Source organism: Leptodactylus fuscus, chromosome 3, assembly GCF_031893055.1.
Source record: "Leptodactylus fuscus isolate aLepFus1 chromosome 3, aLepFus1.hap2, whole genome shotgun sequence".
Lineage (NCBI taxonomy): Eukaryota > Metazoa > Chordata > Amphibia > Anura > Leptodactylidae > Leptodactylus > Leptodactylus fuscus.
Window position 1 is genome coordinate 17,398,351 of NC_134267.1, and position 18,470 is coordinate 17,416,820.

The following is an 18,470-nucleotide window of genomic DNA, read 5'->3' on the forward strand; positions in this document are numbered from 1 at the left end:
CTGTATCTCTATCATTGAATCTCGTGTATTATTGCAAATATACTTGGTTAGGATAGGTTATCAATATCAGAGGGCTGGGGTTCCGACATAAGGGTTCCCACTGATCAGCTGTTTGAAGAGGCCTTTGATGCATCTTTCCAGCGCCAATGATATCATGTTCATCGATCACATAGTACAGAAGTAGCTCAGTCCATTCAACTGAGTTACAATACCAAGTACTACACCTATGTAGAGATGGGTGACGTTCATAAGATTCGTTCCACCAAATTTCCATGGGTTCATCCTCCTGTTTCCCTTTTGGCCTGATTTGGAAGCGCTATTATATTTTGGTGTCTTTTTAGATGCCTGAGAATGATGAGCGGAAACATAATAAACACCCTATACTAACTTTGCCTCACCTTTCCTGGGCTCCACTGGGTGGTCTTCTTGTGTCGAGGAGCCGTGGTGTAATAGTGCCTTGGCTGACTGTTTTGGCCAAATCACAGGTCTCAATGTTTGGCCAGCGACCTGTGACATCACCCAGGAGGTTGGAAGACCACCATAGAGGACCCTGAGGAAGCCCAAGAGAAGTGAGGGAAGGTGGGTATAAGTGTTTATTACATATCTGCACCTCCTAGGGGCTTACACTTATTATACACAGTCCAGTCATATTAATGTGACCGCCGCCTACTTTTGACATCAGCGTTAAATAACCAATGGCAGAAGGCACGTGTCATCAGCCATCTGGGTGCACTCATCATTGTGGAAGGCACGATGGATCAACACAAGTCTGCATCTATCCTTGCGGACCATGTTCACCCCTACATGTGAATTGTTTTTCCTCAGGATGATGGCATCTACCAGCAGGACAATGCGACGTGTCATAAAGCTCGCAGTGTATGTGCGTGGTTCGAGGCCAGCAAATTCTCCGGACTTGAACCCAATCGAGAATCTGTGGGACCACCTCAATCGGGTTGTTCGTGCCATGGATGCTCAACCGCATAACCTAGCACAGCTGACCATGGCATGGAGTCGGCATGGCTCAACATCTCAGTGACCATCATCACACCATCCCCTCTCTTCCTGCACGTCTCGCAGCGGTCTGCTCTACCAAAAGGTGGTTATTCTGGATTTGGGTCAGATTAATGTGACTGGACTATGTACTTCGGAGTCTGAACAGTATAATAATGATTCTTGAGTGTTTTGAACTCAAAAAGCTTTGGGTCAACCCCAAAACTTTTAGAAAGTTTGGGTCGAATCCAGTTCGATCACAATGCTCATCTGTATCCTACGATCTCTTCAAATATCTGATCGGCAGGGGTTCCTGGATCTCCATCGATCAGCTATTCTCCATAAATTCTTTATTAATTCTCCAGAAAGTTTAACCCTTTAGGTGTATGCCCCAATTGGATGCATTGTCATAGTCGGCGCTCCTTAAGAAACTCGCTCTTCGCAGCTCCAGTATAAGACAACGCAAGACAAGATACCCAACGCTTCGCAAGCCTCCATTCTAATTTGCGAAACGTTGATTCTCGGAGATTTCCCTTGAAAAATACCAAACTCCACAATAAATGGAAAGAAATATCCATCACGCAGCTTGTAGAAATGTTTTCTCATTAATAACTGTGACTGAGCCGGGGACTGCGGTGTGGAGATGTATGTATACGACCGCCATGCTGAGTAATCTACCGTCCTCCGATGAAATGCCATCAATATCCCAGGCCTTCCTTTTGTATCATCTAATCTTCAAATATCACATAAAGCCATTAAAAAGACTATTTGCCTGCCAGTCAAGACGGAAAGCCGTTTCTTACCGCTAAAGACGCTCCTACGCGCCCCCCCCCCCCCTCCCCGACCCCACCGTTATCTGGGAAACAGCTGAGACCTTAAAAAGTAAACTTGGCTTCACTTATCAGAATGAGCTCAGGAAACTGTATTAGGAGCACAAAGCAAACAATGGCGACTCGCTTGCTGAGAATTGAATTCCGGAGCGCTATATAAAGAACATGGCTCTGGCCGTGCGGTGGAGCAAGTCAGCCGGGATTCTTCACATGCCACCGAGTCATCTGCCGTACATGAAAGCCGGTTATCCCTCATCGCTTGCAAGAAAATAAAAGGTTACTCCAGATTGGTGCGGGGGCTCATTTCTCAACGTGTTTCGGATTTTGCAGAATCCTGACAAGTCACTTGACGTGGCGTCGTAATTTATCTTACGGCGGCGCGCAGAATACAGTAGGGTGGAGAGGAAGTGTACACAGATGTACAGTTTAATGCGTAATCATAAAATTCCCGTAATTTATGGTAATGATAAGTGATGCATTTTCGGCGATAGGCTTCCAGTTTATTGTGCAATTAAACGCTGCTCCACAAAATCTGATAAGCTTTCAGCATCAAAGAGGTAAACAGCGCTTTTTGCATTTTTTGCCTTTTTTTTTTTTCCCCGCCTGCTTTTGGTGTGGTTAGTGTTTAATGGGTTGGATAATGAAATTCTGTGTCGTGAAGCATGTTTGATAAATGTTCTGGTACATGTTTTATACCGCGCTATTATTGCTGTTTTTCATACGGGGTAATTTGTAACCGGGAAAGGCCTTTGGCTCGGAGATGGGGGGGGGGGGATGAATGGTGCGAAGATGGAAGCATAAAGCATGGCGACTCTGTTTACACTGGTATCAGGGGTCCCATTTTTAAAGGATCTATGACAAATCCTAATAGATGTTACGCGAGGTTCACACTAGCATTCGGGCCTCCGTCATTGAGGTCCAGAAAGATGGAGACCTGTTTGCTTAAAAAGCAGATATCTGGATGGACCCTGTAAACCGTAGTGGGGTCCACCAAGTTTCCGCACGGTTTCCACCAGTTTTATACTAAATTCCTTGCAGGAATTTTCAGTGCAATTTTAAGTGGAATCTGCAGTGGAAACTCATATGGAGATGTGAACTTAGTCTTAAAGGGATTGTCCAGGAAATTTGTGTCAAGGGTATGTCAAGTCCCCAACCTATACAGGACCCTGTGCCAGCAGCAATTGGCTCTGTGCCATGTATAGTTCGTTCAACTATCATTCATTTCAATGGGAGCCAAGCTTCGGTACAAGCACTCGCCACAGGGCACAGAGCCAACTGCGATCCCGCTATATGTACTGTGTAGTGTACAGAGCAGACACACCTCCATGCATATTACATATTAGTCTATGAAGATAGAAGAGACATAATAATAACTGTTGTTTCTTCACTTTGCTATTCTGAACACTTTTAACTGCTAGGTTTGTAGATAAGAGGCTACTAGTGCACAGAGTGAGGCAATAAATCAATTAACCAACCAGCAACAGCCACCTTCTCCACTCCTCCCAGCTCCATAGAGCTCTATATCCCCGGCAGAATATAGAGACAGATATAAAGTAAACAAGCAGTGAGAGTGAAGATAAGGAGGAGGAGAAGGAAGCAGAAATCCTTAATAAGATTACAAAGATTACAAAGTTTCTTATATTCATCATGAAAAGTTGCTTATAACTGGAAGTACACTTTAAGTGTTTATGTAAATAGTTTAATCACATCCATGCCAAAATCCCTGGTGGTATAGAGTAGTGAAGGGGTCAGTGTTTTCAGTCCTTATGGCCAAGGACCAGAAGTATCCTATTTATTCTAGGGTAGAGAAAGATAGTGTTTGCATTCCTTGTGGTCTAATATCTATTGGTCCAGGGCAGCAAAGGGGGTTTAATGCCATTGTCCCTGGTGGTATGGTGCAGTAAATGATGTTAATACCATTGTTCCTGGTGGTCTAGTGCAGAAAATTAAGTTCATGCTATTTTCCCTGGTGGTCTAGTGTGGCAAAAGGGGTTAATGCTGATGTTCCTGGTGGTCTATTGCAGTAAAAGCAGATTGATGTCATTGTTCCTGGTGGTCTGGTGCAATAAATGGGATTGATGTCATTGCCATTGTCCCTGGTGGTTTAGTATAGTAAATGGGATTAATACCATTGTATATGGTGGTCTAGTATAGTAAATGGCATTAATGCCATTGTCCCTGGTGGTCTAGTGCAGTAAAAGGAGATTAATGTCTTTTAGCCCTGGTGTTCTGGTGCAATAAATGGGGTTGATGCCATTGTCCCTGGTGGTCTGATGTACACAAGTTATGTAATGATGTTTCATACTTGGAGTCCAGTGAGGTTGAGACGCAGCGTAAAGGAAACAGTGATGAAAGTTTCTATTCCTTTTCTGAACTTTTTTTTACAAAGCAAATGAATTCAGTTGCCGCTGCTAATAGCACAAGTGTTTTTTTTTTCTTTGCACAGGTTTTATGCTATGATTTGGACTCAAGTTCGAGCTGAATGGAATGTATGTTAGCAGCAAATATCTGGATGAGAGGAGCTGCCGCCATCTAAAGATCTCCAATGATTCAAGGCATCGCAATAGGATGATCCAAAAATAATAACCGGAGACAATGCTGCCAATACGGATGACAGAGTAGAACTAATGAAACTGAGTCATGATGGTAATTCTGCCCATTGTGTAAATAAAGTTTGTATATGAAACATCTTTAAGAATTTAGATGATTTTATTTTTCAGTTTCCATGTTTTAATTTTAATTTTCAATTTTAATTCTGACCACTAAGCCTAATAATAGCAATTCGGTAGGGGTTTATTTGCAGTCACCTCATTTACATAACACATGTTAATACCATAGATGATAACATCTCTATAGATAACACCGCTGACTCATTATTACATTCACTATTGAAAATAGATGATGTCACAGCTTATCTCCTCCCCCTCAGTGTCTAGTAAACTCTCCCATAGAGCAGGAAGGAGCGGGAAGTGCCAGAGAGCAGATAGGTAAGTACTGATACTCAACTTGTAGGTCACAAGAGCCACTTCTACCTGGTTTTGTGATCTGGTCATCCGAACCCAGGGAGAACTGGCTGCAATTACTTAGCAATTTCCCAGTACCCTGGCCAATGATCAATATTGGATGCCCATGATCTACAGGCCCACAGTCAGCACTGAAGTAACTTTCACCTTCTCATATGTGTGATCTATGTTCTATTGTGTAACTTTCACCTCCTGATATGTGTTCTATGTTCCATTGTGTAACTTTCACCTTCTCATATGTGTTCTATGATGTCTTGTATAACTTTCACCTTCTGATATGTGTTCTATGTTCTACTGTGTAACTTTCACCTTCTGATGTGTATCCTATGTTCTATTGTGTAACTCTCACATTCTGATATGTGTCCTATGTTCTACTGTGTAACTTTCACCTTCTGATATGTTTTCTATGTTCTATTGTGTAACTTTCACCTTCTGATATGTGTGTTCTATATTTTATTGTATAACTTTCACCTTCTGATATGTGTTCTATGTTCTATTGTGTAACCTTCTCCTTCTGATATGTGTTCTATGTTCTATTGTGTAACTTTCACCTTCTGATATGTGTTCTATGTTCTACAGTATTGTGTAACTTTCACCTTCTGATATGTGTCCTATGTTCTACTGTGTAACTTTCACCTTCTGATATGTGTTCTATGTTCTATTGTGTAACTTTCACCTTCTCATATGTGTTCTATGATGTCTTGTATAACTTTCACCTTCTGATATGTGTTCTATGTTCTACTGTGTAACTTTCACCTTCTGATGTGTATCCTATGTTCTATTGTGTAACTCTCACCTTCTGATATGTGTCCTATGTTCTACTGTGTAACTTTCACCTTCTGATATGTTTTCTATGTTCTATTGTGTAACTTTCACCTTCTGATATGTGTGTTCTATATTCTATTGTGTAAATTTCACCTTCTGGTATGTGTTCTGTTCTATTGTGTAACCTTCACCTTCTGATATGTGTTCTATGTTCTATTGTGTAACTTTCACCTTCTGGTATGTGTTCTATGTTCTATTGTATAACTTTCACCTTCTGGTATGTGTTCTGTTCTATTGTGTAACTTTCACCTTCTGATATGTGTTCTATGTTCTATTGTGTAACTTTCACCTTCTGATATGTGTCCTATGTTCTATTGTGCAACTTTCACCTTCTGATATGTGTTCTATCTTCTATTGTGTAACTTTTACCTTCTGATATGTGTTCTATGTTCTATTGTGTAACTTTCACCTTCTGATATGTGTTCTATGTTCTATTGTGTAACTTTCACCTTCTGATATGTGTGATCTATGTTCTATTGTGTAACTTTCACCTTCTGATATGTGTTCTATGTTCTATTGTGTAACTTTCACCTTCTGATATGTGTGATCTATGTTCTATTGTGTAACTTTCACCTTCTGATATGTGTTCTATCTTCTATTGTGTAACTTTCACCTTCTGGTATGTGTCCTATGTTCTATTGTGTAACTTTCACCTTCTCATATGTGTTCTATGTTCTATTGTGTAACTTTCACCTTCTCATAAGTGTTCTATGATGTCTTGTATAACTTTCACCTTCTGATATGTGTTCTATGTTCTACTGTGTAACTTTCACCTTCTGATGTGTATCCTATGTTCTATTGTGTAACTCTCACCTTCTGATATGTGTCCTATGTTCTACTGTGTAACTTTCACCTTCTGATATGTTTTCTATGTTCTATTGTGTAACTTTCACCTTCTGATATGTGTGTTCTATATTCTATTGTGTAAATTTCACCTTCTGGTATGTGTTCTGTTCTATTGTGTAACCTTCACCTTCTGATATGTGTTCTATGTTCTATTGTGTAACTTTCACCTTCTGGTATGTGTTCTATGTTCTATTGTATAACTTTCACCTTCTGGTATGTGTTCTGTTCTATTGTGTAACTTTCACCTTCTGATATGTGTTCTATGTTCTATTGTGTAACTTTCACCTTCTGATATGTGTCCTATGTTCTATTGTGCAACTTTCACCTTCTGATATGTGTTCTATCTTCTATTGTGTAACTTTTACCTTCTGATATGTGTTCTATGTTCTATTGTGTAACTTTCACCTTCTGATATGTGTTCTATGTTCTATTGTGTAACTTTCACCTTCTGATATGTGTGATCTATGTTCTATTGTGTAACTTTCACCTTCTGATATGTGTTCTATGTTCTATTGTGTAACTTTCACCTTCTGATATGTGTGATCTATGTTCTATTGTGTAACTTTCACCTTCTGATATGTGTTCTATCTTCTATTGTGTAACTTTCACCTTCTGGTATGTGTCCTATGTTCTATTGTGTAACTTTCACCTTCTGATATGTGTTCTATGTTCTATTGTGTAACTTTCACCTTCTGATATGTGTTCTATGTTCTATTGTGTAACTTTCACCTTCTGATATGTGTTCTATGTTCTATTGTGTAACTTTCACCTTCTGATATGTGTGATCTATGTTCTATTGTGTAACTTTCACCTTCTGATATGTGTTCTATATTCTATTGTGTAACTTTCACCTTCTGATATGTGTGATCTATGTTCTATTGTGTAACTTTCACCTTCTGATATGTGTTCTATCTTCTATTGTGTAACTTTCACCTTCTGGTATGTGTGTCCTATGTTCTATTGTGTAACTTTCACTTTCTCATATGTGCTCTATGTTCTATGTTCTAGAAAATATAATTCTTTGAGATTTCCATATCATTGTGTTCTTGTTTTATGCACATTTTACACACTTTACCACTTTATTGGAATTGTAGTACAAAAAATTATTTCACTGGTTTTAATAAATACGTAATTAAAAAAAAATATATTCCTTTTAAGTGCACCCTTTCCCCTACAAGAGAAGGCTTTCTATACAATAACACATTTCCACTGATTCTCAGTTCATTTATTTTATCCAGAAAAAACTGAGCCTGAGCCCCGGGCTTGTCCGGACTGTGACTACTCTGAATGAGATGTTCCTCTAAGCCAGAGTCACACCAGCTTGGAGAAAAACATTGAAACAAGAAGAAAGATGACGTTGGACAAATTCCAGTTTTCAAAGCAGAATGAAAAAGTGTAGATGTGCGAGGCCAATAAATATAAGAGGAGATGTAGACAATCCCTGCTGCTTCACTGCTGTGTCTGCTGGGGAGGGGGGAGGGGAAGCAGAAGAATCTGAGAGAAGTGTGTCTACACTGGAGAAGAAGGTGGATAATCTTGTCACTTTCTGGAAAGCCCCTGCAGCTGGAACATGTGAAGCACAAAACACCCCATGTTGTAAACCGCTCATGCAGCAGGACTGAATCAAAAAAAGCCATCTTGAAGCTACCGGCTGTTCCTGACTCCGGGAAAGTGAACATACAGCATCTACGCACCTGTTCACCTGATGTCGAAGGAAAGAAAAGCCATTAGCCAAGTGACAGGAGACAAAAAAACAAAATCCACTTCAGCAACATATCCGGGCGCCTGTGATTAATCTCACGCTCAGGCCGCCTGATGCACATTAACCAGATAATTAATTATTTCTTTGGGGACATTGTCTCGGAAACCATCACAGAACAGAATTAGGATGAAAACGCTGCCGGTGTGATGGGAGAATTGTGCCCGAGCGAAAGAAACATCCGACTACTGGAGGAGGCGAAAGAACATTATCAGAGGAGGCCAATGGAAAGTAGTAATATTGTGGATGTATAGAGAGATGTGAGATAGATGGATAGATAGATAGATAGATAGATAGATAGATAGATAGGAGATAGATAGATAATAGTGGGATAGATAGATAGATAGATAGATAGATAGATAGATAGATAGATAGGAGATAGATAGATAGATAGATAGATAGATAGATAGATAGATAGATAGGAGATAGATAGGTAGATAGATAGATAGATAGATAGATAGATAGATAGATAGATAGGAGATAGATAGATAAATAGATAGATAGGAGATAGATAGATAGATAGATAGATAGATAGATAGATAATAGTGGGATAGATAGATAGATAGATAGATAGATAGATAGATAGATAGGAGATAGATAGATAGATAGATAGATAGATAGATAGATGACTCTGAAACTTTTCATGGAATTTATTCATATTTTTATCATATTTTGGAGCTGACCTTTTTTTTTCTTATATACTTGAGGATTTTATGTTGGGTCCTTGAAATTTTGAAATTTGTACTTTCTCTTGGTTACCACTTTGGACTTTTTTTTTGTTAAATACATAGAAAGATAGCTTATCAGGCAGTTAAAACAGATAGATAGATAGATAGATAGATAGATAGATAGATAGGAGATAGATAGATAGATAGATAGATAGATAGATAGATAGATAGATACTGTAGATAGATAGATAGATAGATAGATAGATAAATAGATAGATAGATAGATAGATAGATATGAGATAGATAGATAGATAGATACTGTAGATAGATAGATAGATAGATAGATAGATAGATAGATAGGAGATAGATAGATAGATAGATAGATAGGAGATAGATAGATAGATAGATACTGTAGATAGATAGATAGATAGATAGATATGACATAGATAGATAGATAGATAGATAGGAGATAGATAGATAGATAGATAGATAGATAGATAGATAGATAGGAGATAGATAGATAGATAGATAGATAGATAGATAGAAGATAGATAGATAGATAGATAGATAGATAGATAGATAGGAGATAGATAGATAGATAGATAGATAGATAGATAGATAGGAGATAGATAGATAGATAGATAGATAGGAGATAGATAGACAGACAGACAGATAGATAGATAGATAGATAGATAGATAGATAGATAGATAAACAGAGTTCAGAGCCATCTTTCTTGTATATATCACATATCTCTGTATCTATCACTCTATGGTGACATATTCACACCATGGGGCAGCCCTCCAGTGTGAATGAAAAGTAATAAAGGTGAATTTTTTTATGGTACAAGAAATAAGAGAAACATTTTGGCAGATAAATATTCGGCGTTCCCTATACATTCTCTACATTCTGTGCTGTCCAGGTCTTTGTCACCTTTGTCAGCCCCAGATATTGACGTCTATTAGTGACTACAATCTCTTTATACATTAATCTCTATGATCAGAATCAAAACAAGAAACGGAACAGCCATCCTGCTCCATATATGATATACGAGGAGATACTGTAATGTGACAGCTGCTCCCTTGTATCCCTATGTGTGTGTGTGTGTGTGTGTGTGTGTGTGTGTGTGTGTGTGTGTATATATATATATATATATATATATATATATATATATATACATATATATATATATCTTCCCTGCTGGTCTCTGTGTCATCCATTTTCCCATCTACACATGTTGTTCCGCACTATATCCTATGTATCTGGGGTACGAGCGGCACAGGTGGTGTAAAATAGGAACATAATGAGCCTAAATGTCTTTTTTCCACAATTACCAGCGAGGGGTTCTGTGCTTTGTCCAATGTCACACCGGCCTGGCACTGTGTCTTGAATTGGGATTACTCTAGAGCACGGGGTTAGCGCGGCCCACTCCTCACAGTAGTAATCGAGTTACTAGAACTTAATCCCCTAATTAGAGGTCAGGCTTCTCATTTGATGTGACGCTTTCACCTGCAGAGTATCATTTCCATTACATGCATTTGTCAAATGGCAAGAATGCTTTTTCCGAAACACTTGTCTTAGGGCTTAAAAAGAAAAGGTTTGTGGTGTGACCGGAGGAGACGAATTCAGTAGCCAAAGAGAGTGGGGGGATCCGTGTCAGATGGTTACGTATGGGGCATAGTCATGGCACAGATCCATTAACATGAAAGGAGTGGAAAAAATAATAGGGAGATTTGTTTTTACAGCTTATTTTACATTTATATTGTTCCTTTTCTAAGAACTTTTGACTTAAAGGAAGTGTGTCAGCAGTACGAGTATATCACCCCAGCCCTGCAGATAGATAGGTTACTGTCACCAGAACCAGCATATCACCCCAGCCCTGCAGATAGATAGGTTACTGTCACCAGAACCAGCATATCACCCCAGCCCTGCAGATAGATAGGTTACTGTCACCAGAACCAGCATATCACCCCAGTCCTGCAGATAGATAGGTTACTGTCACCAGAACCAGCATATCACCCCAGCCCTGCAGATAGATAGGTTACTGTCACCAGAACCAGCATATCACCCCAGCCCTGCAGATAGATAGGTTAGTGTCACCAGACCCAGCATATCACCCCAGCCCTGCAGATAGATAGGTTAGTGTCTCCAGAACCAGCATATCACCCCAGTCCTGCAGATAGATAGGTTAGTGTCTCCAGAACCAGCATATCACCCCAGCCCTGCAGATAGATAGGTTAGTGTCACCAGAACCAGCATATCACCCCAGCCCTGCAGATAGATAGGTTACTGTCACCAGAACCAGCATATCACCCCAGCCCTGCAGATAGATAGGTTACTGTCACCAGAACCAGCATATCACCCCAGTCCTGCAGATAGATAGGTTAGTGTCACCAGAACCAGCATATCACCCCAGCCCTGCAGATAGATAGGTTAAGTGTCACCAGAACCAGCATATCACCCCAGCCCTGCAGATAGATAGGAAAAACATGCCCACACTGATCATGGACATTAACATCCGAAAATGAGTCTAATAATTACAAAATATAATAAAATGTACAAAATAGAATTACAAAAAAATTTAAAAAAAATAAAATGAATTAAAATTTCAAATCTCCCCTCCCCTCTTCCCTAGAGCACATATAAATGCTAAAAATAAAGTAAAACACATACACATTAGGTGTCCCTTTATCCAAAAACACTCATTCTACAAACTTATATAAATATTCTTCCCATATATTGAATGCTCTAATGGGGAAAAAAAGAAAATAAAAAGCTACACTGCTGATTTTTTCGCTGTTTTGCTTCTCATAAAAGTTTGAATTCTCCAAAATGCTAGAACTAAAAAGTACATTACAAAAAACGTCTTACGCCTCCTTATACATGGATATAAAAGTTTCCCAGTGCATTGCACATGATATTGAATGGTATCATTGTGAAGAACAATTTTTCCCACAAATGTTAAAGGGTTGTCCCATCTCAAGGATCCTATCTATACTGGTAGCTTATGTAAATTGAAGACTTTTCCTAAATATATTTCTTTAGAAATGCTGCTTTGTTTGCCTGCTGTGTGAACTTATTCCTCCCATTGTTTACACAACATTGTTATAACCACGGAAGTATAGGACAAGTGGGGATGTAGATGTGGTATATAACAAGGAGCCACCTCTGGGGAACTTCCATCTACATTGGCCAGGGAATTAAAGTGTCAACTTCTCGGCCACACAACCTTTCCTAACCGCTGAGACCATCGCCAATCTGCAATTTGTTCTCTATCCTATGGAAAGAGGATACACAACTCTCGTGGTATAAGCTCTTTAAAGGGGTGTCCTGGTCTGACTAGGTGATACCTTTTAGATTAGTTGGGAACTGATGATTGCCAGGACCCCAGTTCCTATTTCCCTAACCACAAAACCATTGCTAGGAGGAGATTGAAAATTCGAACATTCACTGTGCATTATATGACACCTCAATAACCTTACTCTGGTCCTATGCATGGGGGCATGAAGTATACAATCAGCATAAGTAGCTTGTACAAGGTGGAAGGAGTATGATGTCACCCTGCAACTGTCTAAATAAATATTAAATATTCCATCAGCAGATGAATTGTAGACAGGATACATTGTAACAGAATGAATACGAGACAGGATACATTGTAACAGAAAGAGAAATCTCCCTCCATAGACCTCGCTATGTTGTAGAGCCCTGGGCCACAATCCGTCTCGAGTCCTAATTGTGTTAAAGCTGAAACCAATGTTTACTCTACATAAACTATAATTTATAGGTCTCTATAGCCCAGCACCAGGAAGGAAAAGAAATGCATTGGATTTGTATTGATTCGGGAAGGAAAAAACATCTCTAACATCTTACACTGCTGTTATGTAAAACAATGATGGGAAATGCTGCAATGCAAAGAAAGAAATGAAACCAGCATGTATTATCTGCTCTGACCGCAGACAGTGGGCTGCGTAACTGTACAAATCACATCATACTCGGCATTATCTCACTGTACTGTATATCCTCTGTTTACAAGGTAGCATGAGGTCAGTGCTGGAACTATAAGGGGCTCTAAATGGCCCCTCACTATCCGAGGCCCCTTGAGGAGCAGGACATGAGGTCCTGGTACTGACCAGCCTCATCTCATCCAACAGCCTGGGGTCTGAAATACTTTAGGGGTATAGTCTGGGGGGCTGACTTAATTTAGGGGTATGGTTTTGGGACTTAACAAATTTTGGGGTATGGTTTGAGGATTGAATAAATTTAGGGGTATGGTCTGGATACTGAATAAATTTTGGGTTTCTGGCTGAGATTTGATTTACTGTAGGGAGTCTTTTCTGGGGTCTGAAATAATTAAAGGTCTAGAATCATACGGTAGGTCTAAGGAAAGAATTTATCTAGGGGGTCTGATCTTAGGTCTGATTAAACTTATGGGTTCGGTCTGTGGTATGAATTAATTTAGGGGTCTGGTCTGGGCTCTGAATTCATTTAGGGGTCTGGGCTCTGAATACATTTAGGGGTATGATCTGGGCTCTGAATACATTTAGGGGTATGATCTGGGCTCGGAATACATTTAGGGGTCTGGACTGGGCTCGGAATACATTTAGGGGTATGGTCTGGGCTCGGAATAAATTTAGGGGTCTGGTCTGGGCTCTGAATACATTTAGGTTTATGATCTGAGCTCTGAATACATTTAGGGGTATGATCTGGGCTCGGAATACATTTAGAGGTCTGGACTAGGCTCGGAATACATTTAGGGGTATGGTCTGGGCTCGGAATAAATTTGGGGGTATGGTCTGGGCTCTGAATTCATTTAGGGGTCTGGTCTGGGCTCTGAATTCATTTAGGGGTCTGGTCTGGGGTCTGAATACATTTAGGGGTATGGTCTGGGCTCTGAATACATTTAGGGGTCTGGTCTGGGGTCTGAATACATTTAGGGGTATGGTCTAGGCTCTGAATGCATTTAGGGGTCTGGTCTGGGCTCTGAACTAATTTAGGGGTCTGGTCTGAGCTCTGAATACATTTAGGGGTCTGGTCTGGGCTCTAAACTAATTTAGGGGTCTGGTCTGGGCTCGGAATACATTTAGGGGTCTGGTCTGGGCTCGGAATACATTTAGGGGTATGGTTTGGGCTCTGAATACATTTAGGGGTCTGGTCTGGGCTCGGAATACATTTAGGGGTCTGGTCTGGGGTCTGAATACATTTAGGGGTATGGTCTGGGCTCTGAATTCATTTAGGGGTCTGGTCTGGGGTCTGAATACATTTAGGGGTATGGTCTGAGGATTAAATTAATTTACAGAGTCTTTTTTGGAGTCTGAATTAACTAAGTCGTCTGTAGACTGACTAAATGAACGAATTAATTAATGAATTAGGGGTCTGAATGAATTCACGTATCTGAATTTATTTAGGGGTCTGGGGTCTGAATTCATTTAGGTAGTCTTTTTCTGGGGTAATCACTACTCATTAGCCACCTATATAGGATAGTCATCTTGTAATAGAGTATTGCAAAATAATATTGTTTTGAAAGGCTGATCATCCAATGTCACACCTATCTGGAAACATCCAACCAAGGGGAAAGATAAGGAAGGATAAACCTGTAACCTGCCGATCTGCTTTAAAACTGACAGCCTATGGTCATCCCAAAGTAAAAGCCCTTTCTTTGCAGGACCTGTTATGATGCCACCATGGAGAAAGTTCCCATGGTAGGAACAGCTATAGACGTTGTGATAAGTCCAATAAATTGGATGCATATGGAGGCAGACAACATGCGGAGCATATGCTTACAGGCATATTAGCCATTCCTACCTGTTAAGTCACTAGTGTAAGAAGGCAAGGAGGAAGGGATCTCCATTCCATCAAGTCTTCCACTGGCTTCACGTGTCTCCATGTATCGAGAATGATTTACTAAGCAGCAGCCCTCAAAAGCAGTTAGCGTAGTAACAGCTGAGCCTCCGATACCGAGGAGCCTTCTCTTTAGTTTTAATCAACATCAATGAGTTGGAATTGCTCCGTGTAACTAAATCTTTGTAACTAATAAACTACTGTAAGTGAAAAGTGTCTCTCTGCATTATGGGAAGAGAGGAACTTGTCAAATTCTAATCACTTCAGGCTTGACATGACCTTTGCGGTATACTTGAGGAAAGAAAATAAGTCTTGAAGCTGTCTTGGATCCAGCATTGCATTATCTTAAGTATTTGAATAATCAAACTACGAAAATGATGAAGCTTGTTAAAGAGTGAAGTCTAGAGAGGGAATCTTCTCTCATCGACATGTTGTGTACGTCGCTCTACTGGAGAGTCGGCCAAGGCTGGCCAATGGATAAGAATATTTACAGATCTTGTTACTCTTAATTTTACACAAATTTTGTAAGGATTCCAGTTTTTCTAAATAAAAAATTAAAGAGGACCTTCCACCCTCTAATGTGTTATCACCCGTTCAGCCATTCCAAAGATATAAGCCCTTTTAGTGTTGATGCAAGGTTGGTGGTCTCTCTGTGGTCTCTTTAGAGCCGGGTACTGTAGTGCTGTAGGTCATGCTGTGTTATGGCCCACTTGGCTAGTAGACCCTATTTTGCATAAACAAAAGGGCTTATAACTTTGGAGTAGCTGAACAGATTGGATAAACGAAACACTAAAATGCTCAGGGTGACAGCGCCAATGAGATTATGGATGTCATTGGGCATTCAAGACCTGGTGAATGGTCCATTTTTAATACATAACAGAATATGCTAGTAAAACTATAGGCTCATCACAACCAATGGGTGGCTACATATAGACACACATATCGTAAATAGCTCCCAGCAGAGTATCACAAAGTCATATGCTTTTTCAAAGCTGGTCATCTCGTGACAAACATCTCAGGATATGTTGAGCCAAAAGGAAAGAGATAGAAGGACACATTTCATATGATCCAATACCAGCCTAAGGTCCTTGGTTCCACTGGAGGAGATGAGTCTAAGAATCCACCCTCCATCTACACACATATCATCAAAAAGATCTCATAGGTTATTTGTCGCTCGTCACATAAGATTTAGACCCTAGTGGCAAATGTCTCCAAAGTCTCCTCCACGTATGGTTGTTTTGTCCTGGACCTTTAGGGCCAATTATTGCATCGGAGCATGGGCCACTGGTACTCTAATGGGAAAGGCTGGCCCTGGCCAAAATTATTGGAAGAAATGATCAACTGGAAAACGTAAGTGAGAACTTGAGAGTGGAAAAGGGGGAATAAAGTCGAGACCACCTTAGATTCCGGCTTCGACTTTCCGTTGCAGATTTGCTCGCTGTATGCCTAAGATATAATAGGGCTAAGAAGCCTCAGCCCCTGACGCAAGTCAGACATGTGAATTGGTTACAGAATCTGCAGCAAGATTGACTCCATATTCCTCTGTATCCTCTAAACGCCTCCTATAGGAAATAAGCTTCATTGTTGTAGTCTAGATATATTGGCACTTTTGCAACTAATTGCATAGCTCCGATGGATCAATAAAAAATATAGGAAATTTGTAAAAATCTGCAGTGATTTTGTGTATGCAGCCCCTATGCAGAAGTACAGGCCCGCAGGGTTACAAAGTGGAAACAAATCCTGTATAGTTTGTTTCTGCAGTCTCACATTCTTTCATCTGATTCCTGTAACTTATAAAATGAACATTAGAATAATGTAGAGGGATTGGAGTGAGACTTTAAGACCTGACTACACAAAGTTTGTTTGTAGTCTGTTCCTATGAAAACAAACAATGTCCTTTATTGATATGATATGATATTGCATACTGTAAATACAATAAAAAGCAGGGTGAACTACATACACCAGCACAGTGTATACAGCAATGAATGGTGTCTAACAAGGATTAAAAACAAAACAAAAAAAAACGTAGAAAATTAAAAAAAAAGATTAGGGCCGGTCAGCAGTCTACTGTATCAGTGACCTATAAATCCTTTTGGCACTTGTAACACTTGCTGATTAAACTATAATCAGCATGGAAAATTTCAGATTGCAGCATAAGGGCATATACTTTCTGTACGTTATCCCTTGGGCAGTACTGGGAACATGTGCAACATTTCAGAGAGTGAAAATGTGCTGTATATCATATGCACTATGCCGGGGAGGATAAGTTATGCAGAAAAAAACAGAAAAAGTAAACTAGAAAGAAGAAAATAAAGATAGATAGATAGATAGATAGATAGGGGATAGATAGATAGATAGATAGATAGATAGATAGATAGATAGATAGATAGATAGATAGATATGAGATAGATAGATAGATAGATAGATAGGGGATAGATAGATAGATAGATAGATAGATAGATAGATAGATAGGAGATAGATAGGTAGATAGATAGAAAGATAGATAGATAGATAGATAGATAGGAGATAGATAGATAGATAGATAGATAGATGATAGATAGATAGATAGATAGAAGATAGATGATGATAGATAGATAGATAGATAGATAGATAGATAGATAGATAGATAATAGATAGGAGATAGATAGATAGATAGACAGATAGATAGATAGGAGATAGATAGATAGATAGATAGATAGATAGATAGATAGATAGATAGATGGATAGATAGAGTAAGAGTGAATTTGGGGGTGCATAACAATTTTTAGGTATCTCACATTCTACAAAGGGACACAATAAAACAAGAATGCTCTGTGTTAGGACTATTGCAGGTTCTGCAGGGGTGGAGCATGATGCAATAATTCAAAGATGACTAATGAGAGGACCCCTTGATATGCTTCACCTCTACACGTTTGGAATTAGGAATTACACCATTTCTCAATTTTTCCCCAGAGAGTTCCTTAAATTGCTTACACACTTTGTAGGTGGTAGAAACTTGAAACAAGCAACAAGTAGCTGTATCCAAAATGGTGGAAATACAGAACTAAATGTTGAAACAAAATCAAGATCCTGAATTGAAGAAGTGCTAGAATTTGTATTCTTGGAGTTGACGGGACTGTAGTTGTGAGCCACCGTTAACCACCAGATACCATCAACTACCAGATACCTTACCCATGGCCATATAGGTTGCCATCATTTTGACATTCTGTTCCTTTCTTGGTATTACCGCGCTCGAGTGGGGTTGGACATAGTACTAGTAGACCTCAAAGAGTCATGCAAAACTTTTTAGGGCAATCGAGGGCACTTTCGAATTTATTTGGACCAAATCAAATCTGACAGTCCATGTGATCAAAACGGACCCAAAACGAATTTCAGAAAATTTGGTAGGATTTTAGCGAAGGGGTTGTCTACATGGATATAGACCTATATCAAAACAAAATCAAGACGCCACCAAGGAGTTAAACCGAAGCAGAAGATGAAAATGTTTCAGTGTGAATTGAGATTGGCAGCGGCTGAATTTGTATTCCATGTGACCGGGCGCTTCCTAACTGGCGGTTACCTTTTGAACGATTTGTCAGGGGAGAAAGGCCATTTTCGTCTTTCATATAACGCTCTTAACAACTTTTAGTCATCCGAGGGTTCTCCCTTTCCCCTCTCCTTTCTCTTCTCGCTCTTAGATCTGAGCTCTGCCTT